Source organism: Triplophysa dalaica, chromosome 3, assembly GCF_015846415.1.
Source record: "Triplophysa dalaica isolate WHDGS20190420 chromosome 3, ASM1584641v1, whole genome shotgun sequence".
Lineage (NCBI taxonomy): Eukaryota > Metazoa > Chordata > Actinopteri > Cypriniformes > Nemacheilidae > Triplophysa > Triplophysa dalaica.
This window is the reverse complement of record NC_079544.1, coordinates 9,397,424-9,423,563: the sequence shown is the minus strand read 5'-3', so window position 1 is coordinate 9,423,563 and position 26,140 is coordinate 9,397,424. Positions and strand designations below refer to the sequence as shown.

Below are 26,140 nucleotides of genomic sequence, written 5' to 3'. Positions count from 1 at the left end.
AAAATAAGACAAGAATACTAAATGATAAAAACAAAATGAACCAGTAGGCCTTCAACAGGAAATACAATCACAGAACAAAGGAAACAGACACACTTGTATGTATCTTAAATGAGATCAACTACTATCGTTTGCATCGCTGTGATCTGACATCTCACTTGAGCAAATATCATAGGCAGAATTGTTTTTGCATCTCCAGGCTCTCCTTACAATTTGTTTGCGTAAACAGAGGGAAACATTTGCCGGGCAAATAGACAAACAGAGTGCCACTTGTTCGCTGTTACAGCCTGCTGCTGGATATCACTGCAGTGTGGGGTCTGCATAGAGGGATTGATCTCTTATATTAAAATCAATCCCAATGAAGACTCTGCGGCAGCCTTAAAACAGCTCCAGAGAGAAGCTGCTATTCTCACGGGCAGCCAGGCGAGGTAAAACCCATTACATTTAATGTCAGAGCCCTCGTGTGGCTATGCACAGCTGGCAAGATGCAGAGAGATGGGGCATGAAGGAGACATACACGGTGCGCTTTCTGAGCAACATGTTACCACTATACCTAAGAGAGCTCTCATTGACTCATGAGGATAAGGAGAGAGAAATTAACCATCCAAGATAATGTAGATACGGTCTTCTGTATACTGAACGTAATCGATCTATCCAGATTCAAATAAGTTACAACCCACATACAATTATTATCACATTCATATAACACATAACATATATAACATAAACATTAGATATGAGGAAAAATATGTTTTAATGTTCTAGTTCATTTGTCCAGTGACATTTTGTTAAACAGTCAAGTTATCATGAAATGAAACAACTTAAAACTTAAAAACTGAAAGTGGCTATTCTAATCATTTTCTAATATTAACATGTTTTATTTCGTTTATTGAATGATAAATCAACATGTGAAAATACATAACAAATTCGAAAGGGTTGTCCAGCTTAAATGACCGTCACCATAAAACACTGTTATCAATTACATTTTTGTGAAATATTACAAATCTTGTTTCATCTGTATTACATTTGGATAGCGTCTGGTGGTCTGATGGGTTGTTTTCATTGTGATGTGGACCTCTTATTTAATTTCCAATGACTAAACAACAGGCTGCAGGCTACAAAACAAGAGGTCAGTGTTGACCAAACCATAGCTATAGGAACACACATTACATTAAAACATCAACTATTCCAGTAACACAAAGGCCACTATTAAGTTGTCAATTACTGAAGAATTAAAGCTTTAATAAACACAAGCAAGGCGGTTGACAAGATTTAATTAAGTCAAGTACAAAATTCATTGAATAAGTGTCAAAATGTCCCTGTCATTAAAAACATTCATCAATACGTCAAAAAGAAGATTTAATATATTAAATGTACTCAGTATTATATCAAATGTGTATTTGTGTTTCAAAACAGCATTGAAATATCAGTTAAACTGAATCTATAAACCCTAAAACCTGGCCAAATTCATTATATTCTTCAACACTATATAATAACTCGCCTCTGTAAGAAAATAAAAAGCATAACAGCGCCAAATTGTCTGTGTTTAACCGTCTAGACTGCAGACACGCTCGGCCTGTACACGGGGGTCTCTCCTCTCCCCCCGCCGCCCCCAGCGCCTCTGCTGTTACCGACCGTGTTCGCCAGAGGGCGCTCGGGCTCCGGTGTCAACACGCGCCATTCGATTGTGGAAAATGCCACCAGATGGCGGTTTAGGATTGCTGCTCTTCTGAAAGGCGCGGTTCCTTCTCCCGGTACAATTTTCAATTAATAAATCCATATACACAAAAACTTTTTGCCAACTCCGAATATCGGGAACGCCAATCTTTACGACCATGAGCATCTCAGGTGAGTTTCGCGCGTTTTTGTGCCATTAGCGCTGTGTGAAGGGTAGCGGGTCTGGAGATTAAAGATGGAGGACTGTGGGGCTGGTGGGGGATGGGCGGCTTCTCCTCTCAGACTCGCTGCATCTCCTCAGGCCAGAGACGCAGCCGAGCTTTAGCTGCTCATCTCCGGCACTGCGAGCGCTCGTGGCTCGATCGTGGAGCAACGTGTTGGTCAACTGCGCAGAAATGTGTTTGACATTGTGTGCAGACGTGCGTCGGCTTTGTCGCAGACAGTGAGCGGTACTCGTTATAAAAGCATCAGTGCAGATATGGCAGACACTGATGACTGCGCGTTTGCGTTGATGGCTTGTTTATGTTTTTTGCTGAGACACACTTCAATGGACATAATGAAGACCCCTTATTAAAGTGTCACACGTTTCAGCCAAAACCAGCGATGGATTTTAGCCTTCTTGAACTTGTCAACAACAGCAGGATCCAAATGTATTCGGCATCTTTGTTATATTATATCTCTCTGTGGAGTTAATTTAGTGTCAGCTGAGAATAAAGAGCGATACATGTGTGATGATGTTGCTGTAACAGACGATAAGCGCTGTCACATTAATATGGGAGAGATTTTCGCGCGTAAATATGTGCGCGTTTATATGTGCGCGTTTGAGGGGGAGGGGTTGAGTTTTCACCTTTTGTTTTCATCTGTAGCGTTTCTGAATGATGATCAGGCTTGTTGTGTAACTTCACACTCACTTCACACTTCTGCTTTGTTGTTACACTGTTATCTGTCTCTTTTTCGCAGCTTTATAAAATGTTAACTTTGCAACTAGTGAGATAGCTATAGTTCTTGTTATAAATATATATTTTTTTAAGTTAACTCAGTCACATGTTTTTATTATGTTGACAGTTGTAGTGTGTTATCTGGGAGTTGCGCATTATTTTCCAATCGCACTCCTACTGCACCTGCTCAACGTGTGTTTTGTGGTTCATGCTATACACTTAACACGCTGTAATATACACCACACTCCAGTTTTTCCAGGTTTATAATTTTTTATGTGATAGTCTGTTTTAGTGATATTTTGGTAAATCTCCAACGTAAGTCCTTGTTTTGACCCAATCAATGCCAAATCAAGAATGTATTTACAACAAAAATATAAACATACACTTAGAAGGAAAATTGTCTAATCATTTACTCACACTCTTGTCATTTCAAACCTGTAGGACTTAAGAACACGATGGAAGATATTTTGAAGTAAGTTGGTAAGCAAACAGCACTTCCCCCCATTCTATTGTATGGAGACAAAAACAATGCGAGTGAATGAGGGCCAGTAAAGAACATTCTTCAAAATATCTTCTTTTGTGTTTTGCGGAGGGAAGAAATTCATGCAGGTTTGAAATGACAAGAGGATGAGTAAATTATGAAAGAACATTCATTTTGGGTGAACAACCATGATTCTTTGCTGTACGGTTAAATCGAAATAATGGTTAAAAAAATCTGTCCGATATAGTACTGATGTTCTACTGATTCATTGTTCATGTTAACTGCATCTACTCATCTACTGCACTATAACTTCAATAACTGCATTAACTCATCTATTGCACTATAACTGCATTAACTTATCTACTGCACTGTAACTCTATTAACTGCATCTACTCATCTATGGCACTATAACTTCAATAACTGCATTAACTCATCTATTGCACTATAACTGCATTAACTCATCTATTGCACTATAACTGCATTAACTTATCTACTCCACTGTAACTCTATTAACTGCATCTACTCATCTATGGCACTATAACTTCAATAACTGCATTAACTCATCTACTGCACTGTAACCTTAATTACCGCATTAACTCATAAACTGCACCGTACCTTTAATAACCGTATTGACTCATCTATTGCACTGCAACTTTAAAACATAATGTCTATAATTAATGCACACTTAAGTCACTTGCACTATTGTATAGTCTAAATTGTTATCTGTTCATAACCACCTGTACATTAATGTTCACAGTATATAGCCTTCTGTATATATTGTTCATAGTACATACCGACATCATATTTTCATAGAACATCCCTTCTGTAAAGTATTTTCATGGTACATGGCTATTGTATAGTATTTCCTAATATTGTATTCTGTATTTATTCACACTGTATATCCTGCACTTGCTAATTGCACTTCTGGTTAGACCTAAACTACATTTCGTTACTCTGTACTTGTATATGTGTAATGACAATAAAGTTGAATCTAATCTAAAATGTTAGCAAAAGATCTGAAATAGCATTACATTTTGACCCACACAAGTCCTTTATATATGGAGTGTTGGAATATACCTATAACAAAAACAACAGCTTCTGAGCTGCTGCGTAGCGGAAAACACCTAGCTGAGCTTGTCTATGATGTGCAAATGATGTAACGGTTTTCATGCAAAAGAAGTCAGCAGGAGCGCAAAGCACATCCTATGGTCAAAAGTTCTGGGCTGCTGGCATCAAAACGTCTTGAGGAAACTGATTCCAGTTCAGTGTGTACAATGCACTCACTGAAAGGAGACAGCAAAGCGGAGGCAACACATGCAGTTTCTGCCAATATCATATTAATCTCGAGTAGGGATGGGAATCAAAAGGCTAGGAATTGAATCGTAAACAAAAGGAATAGAAATCGAATACTTGAGATACTTGAATTCCTCTTATCAATTCCTGTGTGCATATTTTCAGAAAACTACACTCGCTGCATGTATCTTGTTGATATCTGCTGATATCTCAATAAAAGCCCTTAACTATACTTTTACCATAGTAAGCATAGTTTAACTATAGTATTTGCATTATAGTATTTGCATTAAAAAGCACAGGAACCACAAATTAACCATTGTTTCATTATAGTTACTGTTAAACCATGATTTAGTTCAGCTATGGTAATACAAATTGTAATAAATTAGTACAATCATGGTTCTATGTGTATATATATAACGGTGCTCATAAATATATATATTTTGCAAACAAGTCAATAAGCAGGCTTAATGACCATACAGGTTGACATGTTTTACTTTAACTGTGGAATGGAAATGGGGAATCGATAATGGGCTGTTAGCGATAACTTTCCCTTAAAAAAATAATGTTTTAAAAATCATTCACACCATAACTATAACGATAAAGATACAGAGAACGATATCTTTGGGATCACTTTCAAAACTATTTTTTCCAGCTGATGAACGATAAAACACCCTGTCTTGCAGAATGATCTTGCTTGGTCTACTAACACTTGGCACTGTGCTATGTTTTACCTTTTTCTGTTTTTCTTATTTTCTCCTCTAACGCTGCTTTGGAACAATATATATAATAATATTATATTAATATAATTGAATTGAATTAAATTGAACTGTCAGACAGTTTCTGGCGGATAACGTTACACTATTGGTGATGACAATGCAGGTTTTATGTCTGAATAAAAGTGGTCGGAAAGCTGTGTGTTTACAGCGGGGTATTATATATGTAACGCTTATGAGTCTAAGCAAGCTGTGAAGTTGCTTTACTTCCCGGACACGAGCGCACCTTCAGCCATCAGACAGAGAATCCAGCCTTTGCTTTCATATTTTGGAGAAAAGTCGTTCCTGAATGAAAACGGAAGTATCAACAGGAGGTCATCTACATTCATTTTAAGTGACTGGGACACTGCGGCTTAAAATAAACATAACGTTAATGTTATCGTCCGCTGGTGTGGATGTTAATATAGTTATAGGTATAATGAGAACCCCCCTTCAGAATGGAAATCGTGAAGAAGAATCAGCATTGGAATCGGAATCGATAAAATTCAAACGATTCCCAACCCTTATCTCGAGTACCTGTAGAGTAGTATTGCATACTTGGTATCTTCGAAGAGTCTTTAGATTCATCACATTTATAAAAGACAGCTTTACGAGCTCCTGGAGTATGCAGTGGGGTGAAATAAAGCATGAGCACACAAAACATCATTGTATTTTCCTTGCATAGACCAAGAAAACGTACATATTGGAAATTCATGTTAAAAAACATTCCCAAACCTATAAGATCCCTGGCAGAGTGTATAGAGCGCAGAAATACCACGTCATACATCCAACTCATTTTTTGACGCTCATTTTTTGACGCGTTGAACAGTGTGAAGAAGTCAGAATGGATGAAATAGCATTTAACCCGACCCTTAAACATGCCAAATGTGTAGTTTATTTTGAATAATGTTTGGTACATTTAGTTGTTGGTCTTTTCAAATCAGTATTATTGACAATATAAATCGGACACATATTCACAAATGCATGGGCTTGCTGTTGAGAATAAGATCAGTTGTCTTTCAAGAGGTGTGTAAAGTCACCTTGAAATCAAAACTGACAATTATGTTTAAATTATAAAGTATTTATCCATGTCCATTTCATTGAAAACACTTACTTCACTTCCAAACGACATCTCTTCTTTGCTTGATTTTTGTCTCGTCCTGGGGGCGGGACTATATTGACTGTCCAATGGCTTGCCTTCCAACTTCCAAATATCCAGTCTTTTCCTGAGTTATGAAATCATTCCCTCAATTCAGAAGCCATTTCACTTAAATATGTCACAATAAGGAAAAACACTGCAGCTTTAAAGTCAACATGAAATGTGGTTTTATTGGGAATGATTTATCAATGCAATGCCAAAAATACTAATATATTGAAATTGCAGGTATTTGCTCTGAAACAACATTAAAGCACTGTCACATACCGTCAGTCATTTTTTTGCCATACTCGTATTCATAAGATTCTGGTATTGAACATCAATCACATTACAGTTGTGAGAAACCGAGTTTAATGTTGACGTAAATAGTGGCTCATCGAGTAGTTTACCAGCCAGAACCTGTTCTGTGTCTGCATCTCCAGATGTTCACCATTACCCTACACAACACACTCAAACTGAAAACTTCCTTCCCGTCAGTCTGCTTAACTGTGTGTGTGCTTGTGCATGTGTTTTAACAATGATTTATGCCTGTCCAGAATGATCTGTTTGATATCAAAAGGGTTCACTTTAGAGCCACACATGCAGGAAAAGTAAATGATTTTTTCAATCTGTTGTTGTGTGTTATCTAGAGATAGATCGAGATTTTGTGGGGATATATTTCCTAAAATATTTGACTTATTTCTGAGTAAGACAGAATATTTACCACACAATATGTAGATCGGAACTTAATGTGTCTTTTAAAGCAGCAATTCTTCACTTTTTGGTTAAAAATATACAAAAATCATTTACCAAGCAAGTATGTTGGAAACTGTTTCCTTACCCTGATTGTAAACAGTATCCGCATATGAATAATTTTTTAGGTTTAGCTGTCGAATACGATTTCAATGGAAATGTCAGTTGACTTCATTTAAATTCAGCCCACTTAAAGAGACATCTAATTTAACATTTATTCATTTGGCATCCTTTATTCATTTTAACCTGTAACTTTTTAAGGCAAAAGTTTCGGGTTGCAGCTTTGATAATACGTTAGGTCAAGTCACATGGTTCATACTCGAATAAAGCCAGATGGTTGGATCGTAGAGGTCAAAAAGTTAAAGGTATACTCATTAACTACATCCCCACTTCTGGTGACAGCAGAAGTTCATCGCTACGCTTGAGCACATAGTTTACTGCAACCAACGGCTGCCCACACTGCTCATCCCTCCCTTTCGAAGCACTATGGTGGCTACACAGAACTAAGATACTCCTTTTTCAAATGAAAATGCACTGGTGTAGACAAAGTTTTAGTCTGCTGGGTTTGTTCAGAAAACCGTGTCCACACCAGACGCGACAGGCGTGACGCGACACGACAAAAGACATTAGAAACACATTAGAAACCACTACAATTGCAAATTTTATCCACACTGGATGCGGCCCGGGGCGACGTAACTGTCACTAGAGCAGCCAAAGCGAGGGAAACCTTTAAGACCCTATAGCATGAGACTGGCAACACCCAAGAGTCCCTTGTGCTGTTAGCAGGAATGTGTACATAGCCAGATAGTTGGATCGGAGAGGTTAAAAAAGTTAAAGTTAAAATTGTGTCATGAATTACCCTTAAGTTGTTCCAAACCTGTATTCATTTCTTTTTTCTGTTGAACACAAAAAATATTTGGAAGAGTCTAGGAAAAAACAAACTTTGAATGGTAGTCAATAATGTCCCAGAAATCTCAGTTGCTAACTTCCTTCCAGATATTTTATTTTTGTTTAACAGAACAAAGACATTTATTCAGGTTTGTAACTACTGTGGGCTGAGTAAACAGAACTTTCTTTTTTGGGTATACTATCCCTTTAAAAGGATTTGTCATCCAGAAAGGCAAACGATTTAAGAGGAATTTTTATCAGTTAAATTGACTTGATCAAAAGGCAGAGCAAGTCACATTTTGATAAATGATTATAAAATTTACATCTGGAGTAAGGTGCAACAGTGAATCATACATAAGAATAAAAACATTGTTTGCCTTGACTGTACCTTTTTAAATGAACACAAATGCATTGTTGGAGAGCACTTAGTAAATGACTGGTGTAACAATTCTATGGAAATCTGCCAAGCTTTCTTTCGCTTCGGATTCTGTGTGGGCCTGTTATGATATCAGTTTTGTTAGCTCCTATTTTTTAATCACCTTGAGCTGCCTTGTACATAGCAGAGAAAGATGAGTCTAGACACAGCATCAAAATGCTTTCATGTTTTGAAATCCTAACTTCCACTTTTGGAGAGAACATCGGTGCAATTACAATACAACACGTAGTGTTGTCACGATATTGGAATGTCTAACTTCGATTCAATACCTAAACAAATATCGATAATCAATACCACGGGGAAAAAACGGCTATAACAATAAGGCCCTACATTTTTTACTTTTATTTAAAGTTAAATTGAAAAAGACTTTGAGTTATATATTTACATTATTTACTAATTGTTAATCTAATGTAAATTTTACTAATACATTTACTATTTAAAATCAAAGTTCTATTTGTCAGTATTAATGGACCAAAGTTTACATAAATAGTTGAGAGATTAATAAAGAGATTAAAGAGTTTAATAAATACTTGAACAAATCTATTACTCATTAATCGCCTACATTTATATAATTAAAAATATATTTGGTACATTTAGACAGAAACGCAAACTTCAAACGCAAGAACTGTTGCAGAGATTCGCACTGGCCATCTTTCTAACTTTAACAACGTTTAACCAGGGCGAATGAAACAAGTGGATGAAATTATTGATCAGTGCATATACATAGAGCACTATGGTAAACATGGGAAACTCATGTGTTACTGAGCCTCTGCAGTGGCCATCTTCTCTTACATGAACACTTTTTAACTGCCGCAAACGCCTCAAGTCTATGAGAGGAGGCGGGGCTCTGTTGTCACCGCGTTACGTGCAGTGTGTGTCAAAATAGAGAGAGCGCGGCTGGTATCGGTATGTGGGACATGCGTATTCGAACCTTTTCAGATTTTTCACCATCGATACGTATCGAAATATCGATATTTTTGAAACACTTCAAAACAGCATTTTGTACTATCCGAATTGACTGGTACTACCTATTATTTTTCAAAATATAGCCACCATGTTTCAATCAGGCCATGATTTGCTATCTGCTAGTCGGATGCAGGTGGGGGAGGGGCACTTTAGTAGAGAGCATTTGATTGGACAGCACTTTGGACACACTGCAAGTTAAGTCATCACTATTTATTGTCTTTCATAGAAGAGTATGCGTATGTATGCCATAAGTGAATTACATGAACGTTCAATGCCATCAGAAACGGGGATTAACAGGCACAGTTTCATGTGATTCAGTCAGCATCCGTCTGTTTCAATTAAAGTTGTTGATTTTCTTAAGGCTGTTTCATACTAGACGTAATGCGATAATGCAACTGCAGTTAAGGAGCAATACGGAGATTTCTAGCTGTGAGGTTACGAATATGCCCTGTGTATATTTATATATAAATATATATAAGCTTGCTTGTTGGAGCAGGAGACCAGGCATTAACGATAAGGTGTACATCATTAATGCTTATTTTTGGCAGATCTTGAAGACATCTTGTAAACACTGACATTTTGATCCTTTCAAACCCATAACATATAATAGGTTTTGATTAGCACAAGTATGAGACATCGCATGCTGCATGTTACGAGTTTTTGCACGTTTAAATTTATTTTATAATTTTAATCCATAGATGCCGAAAATGCCACTTTATGTATGTATAAAATGTGCATAGAGTTTAAAGATATCCATATTTATGGATAAAAGATGCCAAAACCTATACATCTGGAGATGTCCCCCTGGTAACCACTTGAAATTTACTCCCTGGATTCTTTTCCCCCTTTCCAGCCCTGAGTGTTCGACATAGACAAATGTTGCAAAAGCCAATTATTGAAACAGAACAATGTAAGAATGATTCAATTCCAGGGTTTCTTATTTTGATGGAATGCGTTTTAAATGAGAAACAAGTTCTCAATTATCAACCCTATTTAGGGCTCTAAATTAACTTTTTTACTAGGAGCACTGTAATCCCTGACAGATATTTTTAAGACCGCAAGCAAAAAATTTGGGGATAGACTTTAAATCAGCCTGCAATGCAATTATTCAACTATTTTTACACAAAATAACAGTATTACTGATTCTGACAAGTTTCTTGATGAACGCAGATTTGGTTCTACTTATTTTAAAAAGAGGCAGGGTCTACCGAGGAGCTTTATTATTGATTGGTGCTAAATAGAGAGACTATAGTCTGAATTTATTTGAACAGATATTGTGTTTGTCAAAAAGTATATATTTAATGTTTAACTGTGTTACCAATTAAAGCAAAATTAAAGTTCTTGTGTTATTACGTTCTTACAACGATTTTATTGTGTATAAGGGACACTTTCATTTTCACACAACACATGAAAATATAACAGCAAAAAAAACTAGAGCATTCGCCTGTCGTTCGTTCTTGCTATGAACAGATTTGAAATGATCCAGCGCTGTCTCAAGTAATCAACAGATAAATGACGTTTCCTACACTCATTCGCAGATAGTTTAGTTTTAATTGTTGCAGTCTGGAGCCCTGCTATTCATCAATTTATTTATATAGCGCTTTTCACAATGTGCATTGTTCCAAAGCAGCTATACAGGAGCAAATAAGAAAAACAGAAAACATAGAAAGTTAAACACAGCACATTGCATGGTGTTTATAGAACAAGCAAATCATTCTTCTCAATAATATCTAATAAATAAATAGATGCTGTCTCCCGGCGAGCAAGCCAACACTGCCCAATGAATGTTGCCAATAGCTGCTTTTTCCCTCCTCCCAGCTCTGTGTTTGTACAGAACTATGATCTTAGCGGTTATTTCAGCAGACATCTTCAGTTCGTCTCCTGCTCTGATATGTATGACTGCACAGATATGTGATTATCTCTCACTGGCATTAGTCTGAAAACAAACCGTAAATGGCTTTTGTGTTCAGTGAAAGACTGTGATTGAAGCTTGTTAAAGGGCAACAGCTCTTACAGAATAAGATGACTTCATGCTGTGGCTCTCTCTTTCTCCTACAGTCTCCATTTTGTGAACGCCTGCAGTGGAGCGGCCATGACTGCCGCTGATCTGACATCCGCACAAAAGCTCACTGCCCATCCCATTTGACTACATGCAATTGATGTGGGGATAAAAATGCTATGGTCTTTGGATTTTAATAAAAAGCAATGTTTAAGCGTTTTGACTGTATGGAAAATGAGTTTGTATCTTGTGAGACACAAATATAACACTTTGAGAGCCTGAATTGCTCTATAGCTGTAAAGCTCCCAGTGGATCCGTCTCATCAGTTATTACTGTACTTTCTCTCATGTTCAACAGCAGCTGTGTGGTTGTGTACATGTGTAGGTGTGTGTGCACGCGTGTGTTAGAGGAACACAGAAATCGGATATAGGAACGTTTCTCTCTTTTTCACAACTAAAAGAATAGATCACTTAAACATTAAACAATGATATACTTATCTCGATGCTGGTCCTATGCTGTCATTTCTATTGAGAAACACAAAAGTTGTATTTTTACCAAAACGCCATCGGTTCTTGCGCGTGCTGAACAAACACTGTTTATTTTTATATTCTGGACTAAACAAGGGCTAGATGCAAGCTTTGGGGGAGGGGAAGATTAAATCACTCTGTTCATCACAGCTGGAATATACCATAGATAAAGCTATAGCATGACTTCATCAGATTGAAGGACCAGAACAAGCTGTTGTATAATTGAGTGCCTCAGAGATTACATACTTTTGTATGCACACCCTGGGAGCGAGTTAGCATTTTAAGACTTCCTGTTCCATCGCCCCAAAATCAATGGGTTAATTGAAAGGGTTTTTGCTTAATCACCTGAAATAAGGTCTGAAATCTATGACATAAAACATACCGTATCTATCCCGCTTGTTACTTTTTATTAAACCTTTATTGTGTCTTTAAAATTGTGGTTTCTAAAACGACTACTTGCTTTGGCGGGATGGTAGACGTCATCATGCATTTAAATCTCACAAATAAAAGGGGCACAAATATCTATAATCCCTACCAGGTAACACGTTTTTAATAAAGTTTAATATTGTTCTCGGTGGCTTGGAAGGAGACGCTGATATGGAGCGACTGTTGTGTAGTCTGTTTATAGCCTTGTGTTAGCTTTTAACTCCTAATGAATTTATTTAGGCTTTTAAATTAGCAAATATTGTGAAAATATGTAAAGATTATCTTGATAGACAAAACAAGTAAACATCATGAAGATGTTTTAATCACAGATCTTATTTTTTGTAGAGGTGCACCGATTGACCGGTCAGAAACAGGAATCGGCCGGTTTACGTATTATCGGGCGTGACCAGTGACAGGCCGGGCAGTCTCACATCTTGCCGATTCGAAGCCGATCGTATGTTGCCAGCGACGCAGGCAATAACGCCAAATACACAAGAAAACGTCCGCTCAAGACGGCTGTGTTTCATGGCTCATTTACACCCGTTACTGCGTGGTTCCACCGAACTGCGCGAGTCCTACACACATCATGTAGTGCACAGACAATTTTTGACTGTCCAGTAGTTCACCTTCTTTGCTCTGTCTACTTCGGGTATGTGCTACATGCTAACTGTGATGCTAAATGCTGACACATGCTAAACACATGTTGAAGTCGTTCACTATGTGTAAAACAAATGCAAATTCCATTCAACCCGATTAATTGTCTTACGTTAAAACTAGTGTCATTTCACTGACAATAAAATGACATTCAAAACGACTTGAAAAAACAAACAATCAAAAATGAATAAATCAACCAATATTTGTGATATATATCTGATTGAGTTCTTTACTAACACAAAAAAGAGCAAATAGATAAACATATTTAGAGTAGAATTCACTCATATGATTTTTTACTTTTTATTGAAGTGGCAGCTTAAATCAACCCACTTCTTTTAGTACTACAGACCCAAGATAAAGACAAGTTTTTTTACGTTTCAGAAAAATAAAAATAAAGCAATGATAGTTTTATTCTGTCAATTATAGTTTGTGGATATAAAATCGGAATCAGCAAAAATCGGAAGGGCAGGTTTCACTTATAATAAAATCGGTAAAAGGAATCGGCAAAGGAAATTGCAATCGGTGCATCTCAAATTTTTTGCCATCTTCCAAAAGTGAAAGGGGAAAAAATGTATAGGTTTTTGGTCAAAAATTAATTAATTAGTCTACAAAAATACGTAATCTCAGAGGCACTGCTTATAAACACTGAAGTTGCTGGAACTGTTTTACCTTTATGGTGCTTTTATGTTTTTTAAATGTAGTAAATGTAGTCACTGAACTGCTGATAAATGGCAAGATCTGTCTTATGTATAAAGGTTGAAGGCCAAGTACATAATGACAGAGCTTTATGGTGAACTGTTTCTTTAATGTGTGCTTGATTACTTTGTAAAAAAAACCCTGCAGAACAAAACCAGGAAGTCAGCACAATGCCTTCAGTGTCACAGCTGCATTCACACGCCCCACCTAATAAAATTATTTTACACCGGAGTCAACATTCTGTGTCGTTGAATATCAGGTTTAATGCGCTTAATGTACTTTATCCATTTAATCTGAAGGGAATGGAGTCTGCTGTTACAGATGAAGGTTTTACTGGCTGTGAAATTTTCCCTGTTAAGGTGTTTTCTCTGACTTCTTGCATAGGGCAGTGAGTCCCAACTAAATGTATTTTAGCAGGTTACAGGAGTTACTTGGAAAAAGTATGGTTTCATTTAGTCAAACCTAGAAATATTTGAGTTGTCGCATCATTCAAGTAACTTGTGAGGGTTCCATGTTTATTTCATCATTCATTCCATTATTTTTCCAGTTTCTTTTTAATAAAAAAAGTGTAATGTTAGTAAAGAGAGAGAGAAAGAGAGAGAGGAAGAGAGGTGAGAAAAACAGATTTAGAATAGCAAGCCTACATTCAGTGCTAATCCTTGTAGACTTCTCCATGATTGGAGAAACATCCCTGAAGATTAAGGGCTTCACACGTCCCCTGGGTCAGTCATCTGCTGTTTCGATCACCTTATCTCATTGGTGTGCAGTTAGCACTTGTGCTTTAAACCCTGCATTGTGCTGCCATTTAAGTGTTGTGGTTAGCTGAACGCTTTAGATGGAATTTATACGACGGAATATAAAACAAAAATGTCTTTCCTTTGTGTTTTATAATAGTTTCATGTACACGCACAACACCATTGTTGAAATTATCTCCGTTTACATGGATAAAACAAGTAAAAATGCTGTATTGCACATGCCAAGCCAATGGATGGCGATGTCACATGTACATGCGCGTACACCCAGTTTTTAAGTCAAAAGCACTTTGAAGGCCATGTTCATCTTTTACTTTTTTTTAAATCTGGCAGCGTCTGTTTTACATTATTATCCAGTGTTTCAGATAAGATTTTGACAGACTTGTGGCGCTGGTGATGTCACAAACTAATTAGCATATTTGTTACAACCTCACGTCGTGTTATCACTTTTTTTGACAAGAAAAGTTGACAAAAGCGCAGCGTTTGGTTACAAATAGCAGCCAGACGCCTTTACTTTGTGCACGAAGGCAAACAAGTGAAACATAGCCAGCGTTACGAAAGTCTATTTGAATTATAAACAGAGAGCGTCTTTGCAATAACTAATGACATATTTAAAAACTACAATACTAATTTCTCAATAGAAATGCAATCAGAAGTTGTTGAAAGTGAAAACTTAACTTGCATTTATACAAAAATTTCCTTTCAACGGGCGTTTCGGCCGCCATACATTGTTTTTTAAGCTTGAGCCTTCCTGACCAATCACGTTCCTCGCATGTTGTTATGAAAAAGAGTCACATGACAGGTCTCTGGAGCTTGGCGTAAGGCGTTTTTTAAGAAAAGTTTATCAACCTCAAAAGACTCTCTTAGCTGCAGAAAAGATGCCGGCGCTTAAATAAGCACTCAGGACTTTTTTTGAACAAAAGTTTTACTCCATAGGATTATAATGTAAAACAACCGCTTCAAAAAAGAAGTCAATTCTGAACATGGCTGTATTTTACCACGGGATGCCTCCAGCAGTCACTTTAACCGCTGCTAAATTTCTGATTTATAAACAAAATCACAATACAGTACATCTACATGAAATACACATAAAATGTGTTGATATATTATGAACGCTCCTTTGATTTAAATGTAAATGACCGTTAAATACGAGTGGCCGGGGTCTCGCGCACACACAAGCTCATCAGAAGAGAGAGTGCATGCAAACACGGAATATGAGGATGTGCACTCAAACCAAACAAGTCAGGAAGGAGAGAAAAGCGCTGTTTATTAACTAGTTATTCGATCACAGAGGCATCGTATGGGAAACCCTGTAATCCTATGGAGTAATCCGTGTTTTCAAGAAAGTCCTGAGCGTTTTTTTAAACACCACCTCCAGCGTCTTTTTCTGCAGCTCAGAGAATCTTTTGAAGTCGAAAAAGTTCTGAAAAAAGTTTCAGTAAAAAAAACGCCCAACGTCAAGCACTTTTTCCCAGCTAACCAATGACAAAGACCTGTCGTTTCTATAACAACATGAGATTGCATTTCTAGCGAGAAAATAGTATTGTAGTTTTGATTATGTGATTAGTTATTGCAAAGACGCGCTCTGTTTAGAATTCAAATAGGATTCTACCTATAAAGCCTGTCTCTCTGAGCTGCCTTCATGCACAAATGCTGCCTCTGAACATTGCCGGCTACTATTTGTAACCACAACACTGCAAGGTTTTCATCTTTTTCTTTTAAAAAAAGAAGTGAAATGTGAAAACAGCCTTATACACTTTGTCTGTGTTTATGTGTGTTTACAGTTCGGTGTAAAAAACATTGTAAAACATATAGAGGGTTCTGCAATGACATGTGTTTGAATGTTTTTTATATTAAAAAGCAAAGACTCATATTGGTCAACCATTAGTAGGATTTCAGTTCTTAGTGGTTAATATTTGAAACTTGTTGCCATATCCTGTTTGCTCTTTCTGTGTTCCTATTTGTTCACTGCAAGTTGATTCTTAAAATGTCTGTTTACTCCGATACGATCTCCCTTTCCTTCACCTGACATTCCTCTCCTGCAGGTGAATGGCCCCTTTGTAGTGTTCAGTTCAGAGCTGCGGTCATGATGAAGACTTGTCTCAACAAAGCCCTTTTGTTAACACACAGCACTCGGCTGCTTATGTTCAGACTTGAGATTTATCTCTGTGACGTTCCATATGTTCGTTAGGCTAGAGGCTTGGGGCCGTGACATATCTATGATTGGAGGATAACAGATGGAATTACAGAATCAACTGAGAACCCAAGCTGCCGTCTTACTGAGATCTGGTTTCAGTGTGTTGGGCTTTGTCATGTAATTCTACTACTTTGTAAGGCAGAAATTGTCCACTTACCCTGGCAGCCAGATAATGAGTTTGGATGAAAATATCTTTATGTAACTGCTCCGTTTTGCCTGTTATTACCTCGACATCACACAGTGCTGTTAAATTATTTTTGCTCTGCAAAACAGATGGCCATATTTTTTTGTTTATCAGCAGCTCACAAATTCTTTTTTGTTGTTGTCCAGCCACGGCTGTCTTTAAATATTGGTTTAGGATAAAGTAATTTTTAATATATTTATATTTTATTATGCAGAATAACTAGGGGTGTAACGAGATTACAATATCTCACGCAATAGCCATGATGGAGTGCTGGGCTCGAAATTGTGATAATTTTATATGTACTATATTTAACCTGTGCAACCTCAAAATACATTTGGGAGCATTTGTGTGATTGCATTTTTTGTTGAGGTGCGACCTGTTTTCATTACTGTACAGAACATGCACAAATGTGCTTGCTGTGAGCTACAGAGACCGGCCCTGCCATTCATAAAAACAATGGATTTTCACATAGTTTTAGTACATAGTAAACGCGCTAGATGGACGGTTTCAACATTCATACACGGTTCATGCACGGTTCAACACAGCTCTAGTGCTTACGGCAGTTAAAGTCCAAAATCTTGTGAATTCAGTCTCATGTCTCGTCTCGTGGGTTAAGTGTTACGTCTCAAGTGCCGGTCCCCCTCCCCTGTCTTTAACCAAAGCTTTCCTGTCTTTCTCCACTGTCCTATCTAATAAAGGCAAAAAGCCCTTAAAATATAACTTTAACAAAAAAAGAAAGAGGGAAAAGCCAACGCAGCCAGCCTTTTGCATGTGTTTTAACACCCAACATGTGAATGGCCCTAACATTTTTTTATGATAAAACAGTTATCAAACATAAAACAATTAGCTACTTACATCGTGCTGGCTCTTTCACAGTTAATGCGGACCTTAACCTCAGCTTCTGTCCATAGCAAATCAAGCCTTATTTCATTTGTTTGGCCACCTCAATTAGATTGATATTGTTGAGCTCATATAAATTAAACTTCATTCCGTTTCGACACAGTAATGTTTTACATTATACATTATACAATTATAATAAAAGTGTAAATGATTATATGTATTAAAATGATACCTTAATGAATACCTTTCTACTATCCTTAACCTCATCATAAACTTTATTATTTAACACCTATTGGCCATTTTAAAATATTTTCTTCATTTTGTTGAAAATAAATGCCTGTATGATCTAATACAGTGGTTCTTAAACTTTTAAGCCAGGGACCCCTAGTGTAAGATCGACAAGAACTCGCGACCCCCACTACCAAAGCATACACAAACAATAAACAAAATAACTTATTTTAAGAGGTTTACAATATTTTAACGAAGTTTACTTCTTCACCAAATTTATTTGGGCTTACCTTTCCTGAGATGCATGTACTTGTTTTTGCCCACATAAAAGCTTTATCCGTGGCCTTATGGTGGATACAGCTACTCGCAGATCATCTTCAACATCAAGACATGATCGGCATTTGTTTTTTTTGTATGTAACAGCGGAAAAAGACTGCTCGTAGAAATATGTAGATCCAAATGGAAGATGTACATCCATTGCCACGCTGGATAACTTTTTGTATTCGTCTGCTACTGCAATCCAAAATTCGGGCAGTGTGGATCTGGAAAATAAAGTTTTTAATGTTCGTTCACTGGACAGCTCCTGTAAAGCAACTTCCAGATTTTTGGGGAGATGAGTGCTTGATTCAGAAAATGGTTGTCGTATCCAGTCATACAGTTCTGGTTGTGTCTCTTTTGGGAAATACTTCTTGAATTGTTCCAAATGGCAGTGGAGATGACAAGTGATGTGTTCTTTTAGACTCCTGAGACTCCGTCCACTCTCCTCCAGAGGCTCCTCAAGCTCAGGAAACATCTCCACAATACCTTGTTCAACTCGCTCTGCCCATCCAGCTTTTTCATAAATAGCCAACTTTATCATTCATTGTCAGGATATTTCTGTTTGGCCCTTGTGATGATAGATTAAGCATGTTAAGGTTTCAAAATACGCAAGTTTTGACAACCATGCTGGATCTGTCAGGCAGTGGCCGAATTCCAGTTTCGAGTCTATTAAAATTGAATGCACTTCTTCGCGCCTTTCAAAAAAGACATCCGACAGCCTTTCCTCGTGATAACCACCTGACTTCGGTGTGAAACAGCAATGCTCCGTGCTGTGAGCCCATCTCGTTGCAAAGTGTGGCCAGTAGTCTGCTGTTTACTGGACAAGATTTAATGTGATTAATGTCAAAATATTGTTAATTCAGAATCAAGTGTTTTGCTAACAAGAGACTTGAGGTGTATGATGCATTGTGTAAACTTCACGTGAGGAGCCGCTTCTAAAACCTTGCCTTGAGTCCCTTGTATTTCCCTACCATTGCACCAGCACCATCAGTACATACACCAACACGATTATCCCATGAAAGCCCCATCTCTTTTATTTTGGTATCCAGTTTGGTGATGTGTATCTGTGTATCTGATGAACGCCAGCAGAATTAGACACATCAGCAGATTCATCGACCTGTAGCGAATATTTATCCTTTCAATCAATTGACTCTTAATGTTGTATGCGAAATCATGTACAAGGCAAGCAACTGTGTCATTCGACAATGGATTTTCTCACCATTTATGGCCGGGCAAATACCACAGCAGCGGGCTTTATCAGGGTTTTCATCGTTTTTTTGATTTGCGAATTACAATTTATCCATCTTTGCACTTGCGGATTTCACGTGCAGGTGTGCACTGTAGTGATAACTAGAGGCAAGCCAGTCGCTGCACAGAGATATCATATCTTCAAAAAAAGTTGCAAAAAATTATTTAACATTATTTTTAAAGCACTCTAATCAGTAATATCTTTAAAATTAGAAAATATTTATTTGTGTACTTATTGTAATGTTTAAAAATATTTATTATAATCACAATAAATGACTCATTTTTAAAACCTTCTCACGACCCCAGTTTGAGAACCACTGATCTAATACAGTATGTGTTGTTAATGTAGTTTGGCGAAAGGGGGATTCAATCTTGCACTCGTATGTAGCGTCAGTACTACTTGTCACGTGTCTTACTCAATACGCCACAGATGCAACTGCAAGGTTTGGCATTGTTTTTGCACTAAAAAAATTTTTCGAAGAAGGACCCGCTCACATTTATGCATGGGTGGATATGCAAAAGCCACAAAATGTAAATGGCCCCTAAGTGATTCGTACACGGCATAGTAGTAAAACATTCAGGGCTTTAGTAAAATCTTTTGGGACTTCAGTGGGCGCCATCATAACCTGCAGTTTAAAGGTTAACGTATTTTTAACATTGAAAATATGACACATTACCTTTAGGGAAACAGTGGACAATTTTAATAAATAATCCTTTATTATATTTATTTAATATCTATTCACTAATTTTTTACTTGACTTTCGAGGAACTATAACTGTGTAAAAAAGCAAACGGAAACGACTGAGGCTAATGTGTAATCACAGAGCTTATTTCCCCTCAGTGACATCAGTTTCTGTTTCCTAGCACATTATTTCACTCTTTTATCCTGCCCTGTGTCACATTAAGAGGCCATCAGTTGAGCTTGTTCACCAGTCTCCCATCACCCGCCATTGATTTACTCTTAATGGAAATTCTGCCCTTGTCCGAATCAAGAGAATCACCATTCAGCTAATGCCTTCATATTCTCAAAGCTGCTGCAATGTGTAGATCATTTTTAAATGGATTCATCACCTAAATAGCTTTAGGGCTATTGATGAATTTTCTTCAATAGCCTGCACAACTTATGTGACATCAGCGTGAAAGGAAGTTCATACAAGAGGAACAAGCAATGTATTTGATTGTGATTTAAAGAAGGTTCGTTTGAATACAGTTTCACAAAATGCAAACATTAACCTTGAACTTGCGTTGAGAATGCAAATATTGTCAGTTCTCATTTTATGTTGGCTTAAAGGTGCTGGGCGTCTTTTTATGGAGGATCTATTGAATGAAATGTAATATAAAATAATGACCATGTCTCCCGAGGTGTATAAAGACATAATGAAGTGTTTTAATTACCTTTGAATGAGCTATTTCTATGTACATACATGATGTTACTGTTTTTAAATTGGGATGGGCATTTATATTTCATATTTTAATATTTGAGCTCATGAGAACAAATATTTGAATATTCGCTTATTTAAATGAAGTAAATAAATACGTAATTTGTTACGTTTTTATTTAGTCGCAATTTCACATCAAGCTTATAAATATCATTAAATATTCATAACGCACTAATATTAGATCATGTACATAGGGTTTTTAATGTAGAAAAGATTAGCAATGTTGGAAAAAAAATAAAAAACGAAAATACATAAAATGGAGCTTGTGTACCTACCCGCACACCAAAGTTACGTGTTACGAGTGTGACTTCAGATAGAGGGCTGCTTAGGTAGTAGCAAAGGCAGTAAAATTCATCCTGTTCAGAGTTGTTCTACCACTAAAATAATTTTAGAGAGATTATTTTAAGGTCTTATTTTTTTAAACTCCCTAGTGTTGCTTTAAAGGAAAACACATCCTTCTCCAAGATGTGTAGTAATACTGAACAGTTTACCCTTAGCAATTGAATTTGCTTCTCTTTCAGGCTGCATATAATTTCATTGATGTCGAGTGTATCTGAAGGTAATTTAGTTTAACTCAGGGCTCCTCGAGTAGTCTTAAACAATGAAAAATAATGCATTCAGTATTGAATATGTAGGCAAATTACTTTGTGAAAGCCCGGACACTCTCACGCGTGCCATAGCCATTTGTGGCTGTTGGATTAATAGCTCCATTGTGCGTGTATGTGCACGTGTGTGTGAGAGATATAGTTGTGGTTTCCAGAGATGGGAACGTGTTGCACGCATGCGCGCGGTGCTTTTACTGTAAAGCACTTAACATGCATGACATGTATTCCAGAAGGCAGGCGTTACCATGGCAACCCTTGTAGGTCATAAGCTGCAGGTTTGTTTTGATTGGCTGAATGTAGAGAGCACACACAGGAGAGATCAGTCAGCGTGCAGTACTGTTTATCTACAGGATGTCCTTCTGGATCTGCTTTACCAATTTCATTTCTCTCTTCAGCTGTATTATCTCTACAAGCACTTGAGATTTGCTTTCCTTATTTAAATACCTGGAACATGTAGTTTTATAAGAGCTTTGTAGTGTGTGTTTGCATATGATCAGATAAGATTAATTTCATCTTTGTGTGTTTTAATAATAATATATTACTTCTACTTGTACTTTGTATTGTATGACATGACACTTATTGCTCCCTGAACTCTCTGTAGGTCGCTTTGGATAAAAGCATCTGTTGACTGACTAAATGTAAATGTACTTTCTACCTCATCACATTATGGTAGTAATAATAATATGGTGTTTATCACCGTGTAACCCAGTGATTTAAAAATATTACAATTTAAGAGTTTCTTGTTGGGTTTATGAATCCCACAAGATACTGATGGTAATAAATGAATATATGATATAATATATGAATATATGAATAATAAATATGAATATAAATAACTGAGCATTGTATTCAGTTTGGCTTCATTGTCATATGTTTTGCAATCATCCAATGCCAAGTTGCAGTGTTTTTCTGCAAATATAAATATATACATTTTTTATCTATACATATAATAAATCTATATTATAAAAGTGTAAATTTGCTTTGAAATATGCTAAATATACATCCTACGGCAGTGCCTCCTCTTTTTGCTTTGTGTAATGATGTGTAATGTATTCTGTTTCTATAACTGTGAATATGACACAGTATTCTTGAATAGTGAATGAATCTTCAATCTTAATATACTGGTCTTAATAAAGCCATCTCAACTTGGACACGGCCCCATGTGTGAATAACAAGACCATTCTGCTTGATGCTTTTACTGTGTCAGCATCAGCCCTGCAGCACAATATATAAATTATATTGCTTAGTTTTCTTGTTTTAGCTTAAGAATTGAACAGAAAAATTATGAATGATGGCTCAGGTGAAAAAAGTTTATTTTGTTGGGTGTTCAAGCGAATGCATCTGAAATGGTCAATGATTTACTCAATAAATTAGGGCTGTCAAACGATTAATCGCATCCAGAATAAAAGTTTGTGTTTACACAATAAATTTCTGTGTACTGTTCTTATTCATTTTGTATATAATCACATACATGCACACAGTTTATTAAAAAATATAACAACAGTTTTAGAAACGTTTATATACAATTTTAATTATTGGTAAATATTAATTTATCCATCTTAATATTTCCTAATTAAAAATACATGTAATTTCTATTCTGGATGGGATTAAACACGAGTTTTTGTTTGACAGTCTTAAAAAAAAATCTCCACATTATTCTCTGTTCATCTTGACTTCAGTGGCTCTCAGCGTGTCAAAATGACAAGTGAAGCCATTAATGATCCTGTCTGTTTTGGTTTTCACCTTATGTGTCTTCTCCTCCATTTATACATCTTCACTCTGTCATGTGACTAAGTGTCCTAATCTTTATTACCGGTCACTATGGTGCAAGGTGGCGTTACGTGGTAATAATCATGTTTGTGATGTCATCACGCTGTACTTGCGTTTACTCTCAGAACTTGCTGTATTTTAATACAACTGAATGCCCAATAAAGCCGTTGTTGTTTATACAGGGCTGCCAACCCTCACGCATTCGCCGTGAGACTCACACAATTGACTGTTTTCTCACTGTCTCATGCCAAACATTCATTTTCTCACGCAGGCCCGCAATTTTTTTATGTGGTGTGTAGTAAAATTTGTGAAATAAATGCCTAAAAGCCTATCTGTATTTTGGTGCTGCAGACGTTTTTCCTCAGCGGTCTAGCATTGGATCTCAATGTCAAAACAAGGTGGCCATTGGCCAATGAAATGTAAGAAGGCACTAAGGTTCGAGTGCAACCCACAACGTAAGTGGCTAAACAGAATCATCATTGTCTTGTAAGGCTGCGTTCATCAGACTGTACTCTTGTAAACACTCTCATTAGTTTTACAGTGTGTTTAAGACTATGTTCACATTATGTTACCTGATTTAGGACCACATCTGGAACTGGCTCAGATCAGATAAAAAAAGATCGGAAACCATGTGGTTTTACTGTTTACTGTCATGCAGTCAGATCTTGGTCGCATATGAGCGATATATGAGCCGATTTTGGTGGCAGTGTGAACGTAGTCTTAGTTACATCTGTTAAAGTGATTTAATCCCGATGCGTACAATGAGAACAGACTTTTAGTTCCAGTAGTTTGAACTGACTGACTGTAATACATTTCTCATTTTTGTCCTATTAAGTGCTGCCTGACTTTTCACAGTTGGAAGCTTTCTGTTAATAAAACAGGGATATGATTTGTTACCTCCCCTAAGAAAAATAGTTCACCTAAAAATGAACAATTTGGATTTGTAATTCAATGGATATTACAGTAGTATTTGAAGTCAATATAATGTGCTTTGTTTTGAATAGATTTGATTTTATAATTCATGCCTTGAAAGCACTTCATTCAGCTGTTTTTGTGCCAGTATTTTTTAAATCATTGCCTTAAACATGTCTGAATAAGATGATAATGTGAACAGAAGGAAAATGTTGTGCTGTAGTTTGCAGTAAAAGTATGAACTGCTTCTCATAGATCTATTTCCTCGAGCTGCCTTGCTTTATCGGAGACCAGGTCTGTTACAGATTCTTAAAACTCGCTGTGTTTTACACCGCTGAATGCATCATTGGAGACTAATTGACGTGCTGTGGGTCTGTGCATTTGGTTATGAGCCATTAGGGATTAAAATGTAGACGATGGTCAATAATATTGTCTCAGCTCGTCTTGGCAGTCGTCCCGGGATGGTCGCCAGTGACTGAAGAGCAAACAGAAACACACTCGCAGATATTAACATCATTTATTTGTGTCCCTGTGAGAATGTCGCACAATTACTGCTATGCCCTCAAACAACCAGTGTAATTGAATAACAACTTGTGCAAGTAAAAACCTATTATAGCTTGCCCTATTGCACATTCAGTCATGTGTGTATAAAGGTCAAAAATTGCTTTGAGTAAGATGACAAAAATTGGTTTGGGTAAGTACTGTATATTAAATTACATAAATTATTAGGTTTTCCAGCATGTTTATTAGAAACCACAAGATAACCACAATATGTAGTTTTATATACTAATGTAGACATGAGCAACTGTTTACTAAAAAAATAAATGTTACTACAACTGTGACTTCTGGTATCTTTAATGCATCTGTTAATAAATGTAATTGTATTACAAAAAAAATGAAAATTGCTTTTATGACCAACAGCGATTATTGGTCATTATATAGGTACATCTCTACTTAATCACTGAAAAGAAATATTTTGTCAAATATTTGTGTAAAAATAAATTTAAAAATAAATTTTGTGCATAATTGCATTTAGAGTTCATGACATTTGTCATACTTTTGCATCTCTATAAAGATTTGATGGGCTCAGGGAGAAGTAGGGAATTGCTCAGGAGCTGTAAAGCTCAGGTGATTATATCAGGAAAGACAGATCCCGGGTAAAAAGGCACTATTTTTCCTCACTGTAGTGTTCATTAATCATAACACCATGACTACTGCTTCACAGAGAGAAACTTGGCTGCCAGAGCCAAACAGGGCTGCACATTAACTTTTTTTGTACATAGCACCAGTGCTACAAAGGTTTAAAGTTTTGTAACACAGGCCAAACAGTTGTAGCACAAGTATAAGTCTGTTAAAAAACACAAATACAGGTCATCACATAAAAAGACAGGTACGAGGAAAAAGGACAATAACATTATACAGATGGATAAATTAGTTTTTCCCATATTAGTTTCTTCCTTTGTTCTGTATTTTCTATAATTTACTGTACAGTAGTAAATACATTTGTCCTTAAAAATACTTTAGTATACTAGAAAAATTGTATACTAGTATTTACTACATTAGACAGCAGTTAAATTCTTGTGTATCATAGTATATTTAAACCTTACAATAGAAAATACCATAGTATACTATAGTATTTACTACAGCTTATAAATTTACTACAAGTTAATTATTTTATCATATGGTGTAAATTTAGTGGATTTTTATTTTGACGGCTGGTTGCGAAGATGCTTTAGTTACAGTGTGTTTGACAGTGGTTTTAATTGCAAACACTAAATAAAAATGAAAATAAATAGTGGTACGCCGTTAGTTAACTTCACACAAGAACAATGACAAAAACACTTCACATAAACAAGCGGCTCTGTCTAATGGACCTCCCAAACTGTATCGCACGTGTGCAACACTATTCAATTTATTCTTAGCACAGACCAATTTTTTCGTAGCATGTAGCATATGTCGCACTGTACAGCCCTGCCCAACTACCTGACCGTGGTGACAGTTTCTAATTTATGACTATGGATAATGAGAC

The 26,140-nt window shown here is 36.6% G+C and overlaps 1 protein-coding gene across 1 annotated transcript in view; it reads left to right on the top strand.

The window, feature by feature from the left end:
• Window positions 1-1,382: 1,382 nt before the first annotated feature.
• Window positions 1,383-26,140, top strand: part of stag1a (STAG1 cohesin complex component a) — a 42,998-nt gene continuing 18,240 nt past the window's right edge. The window contains exon 1 of the mRNA XM_056741610.1: window positions 1,383-1,845. The gene's annotated coding sequence lies outside the window, so the exon portion shown is untranslated. The remainder of the gene's footprint in view (window positions 1,846-26,140) is intronic.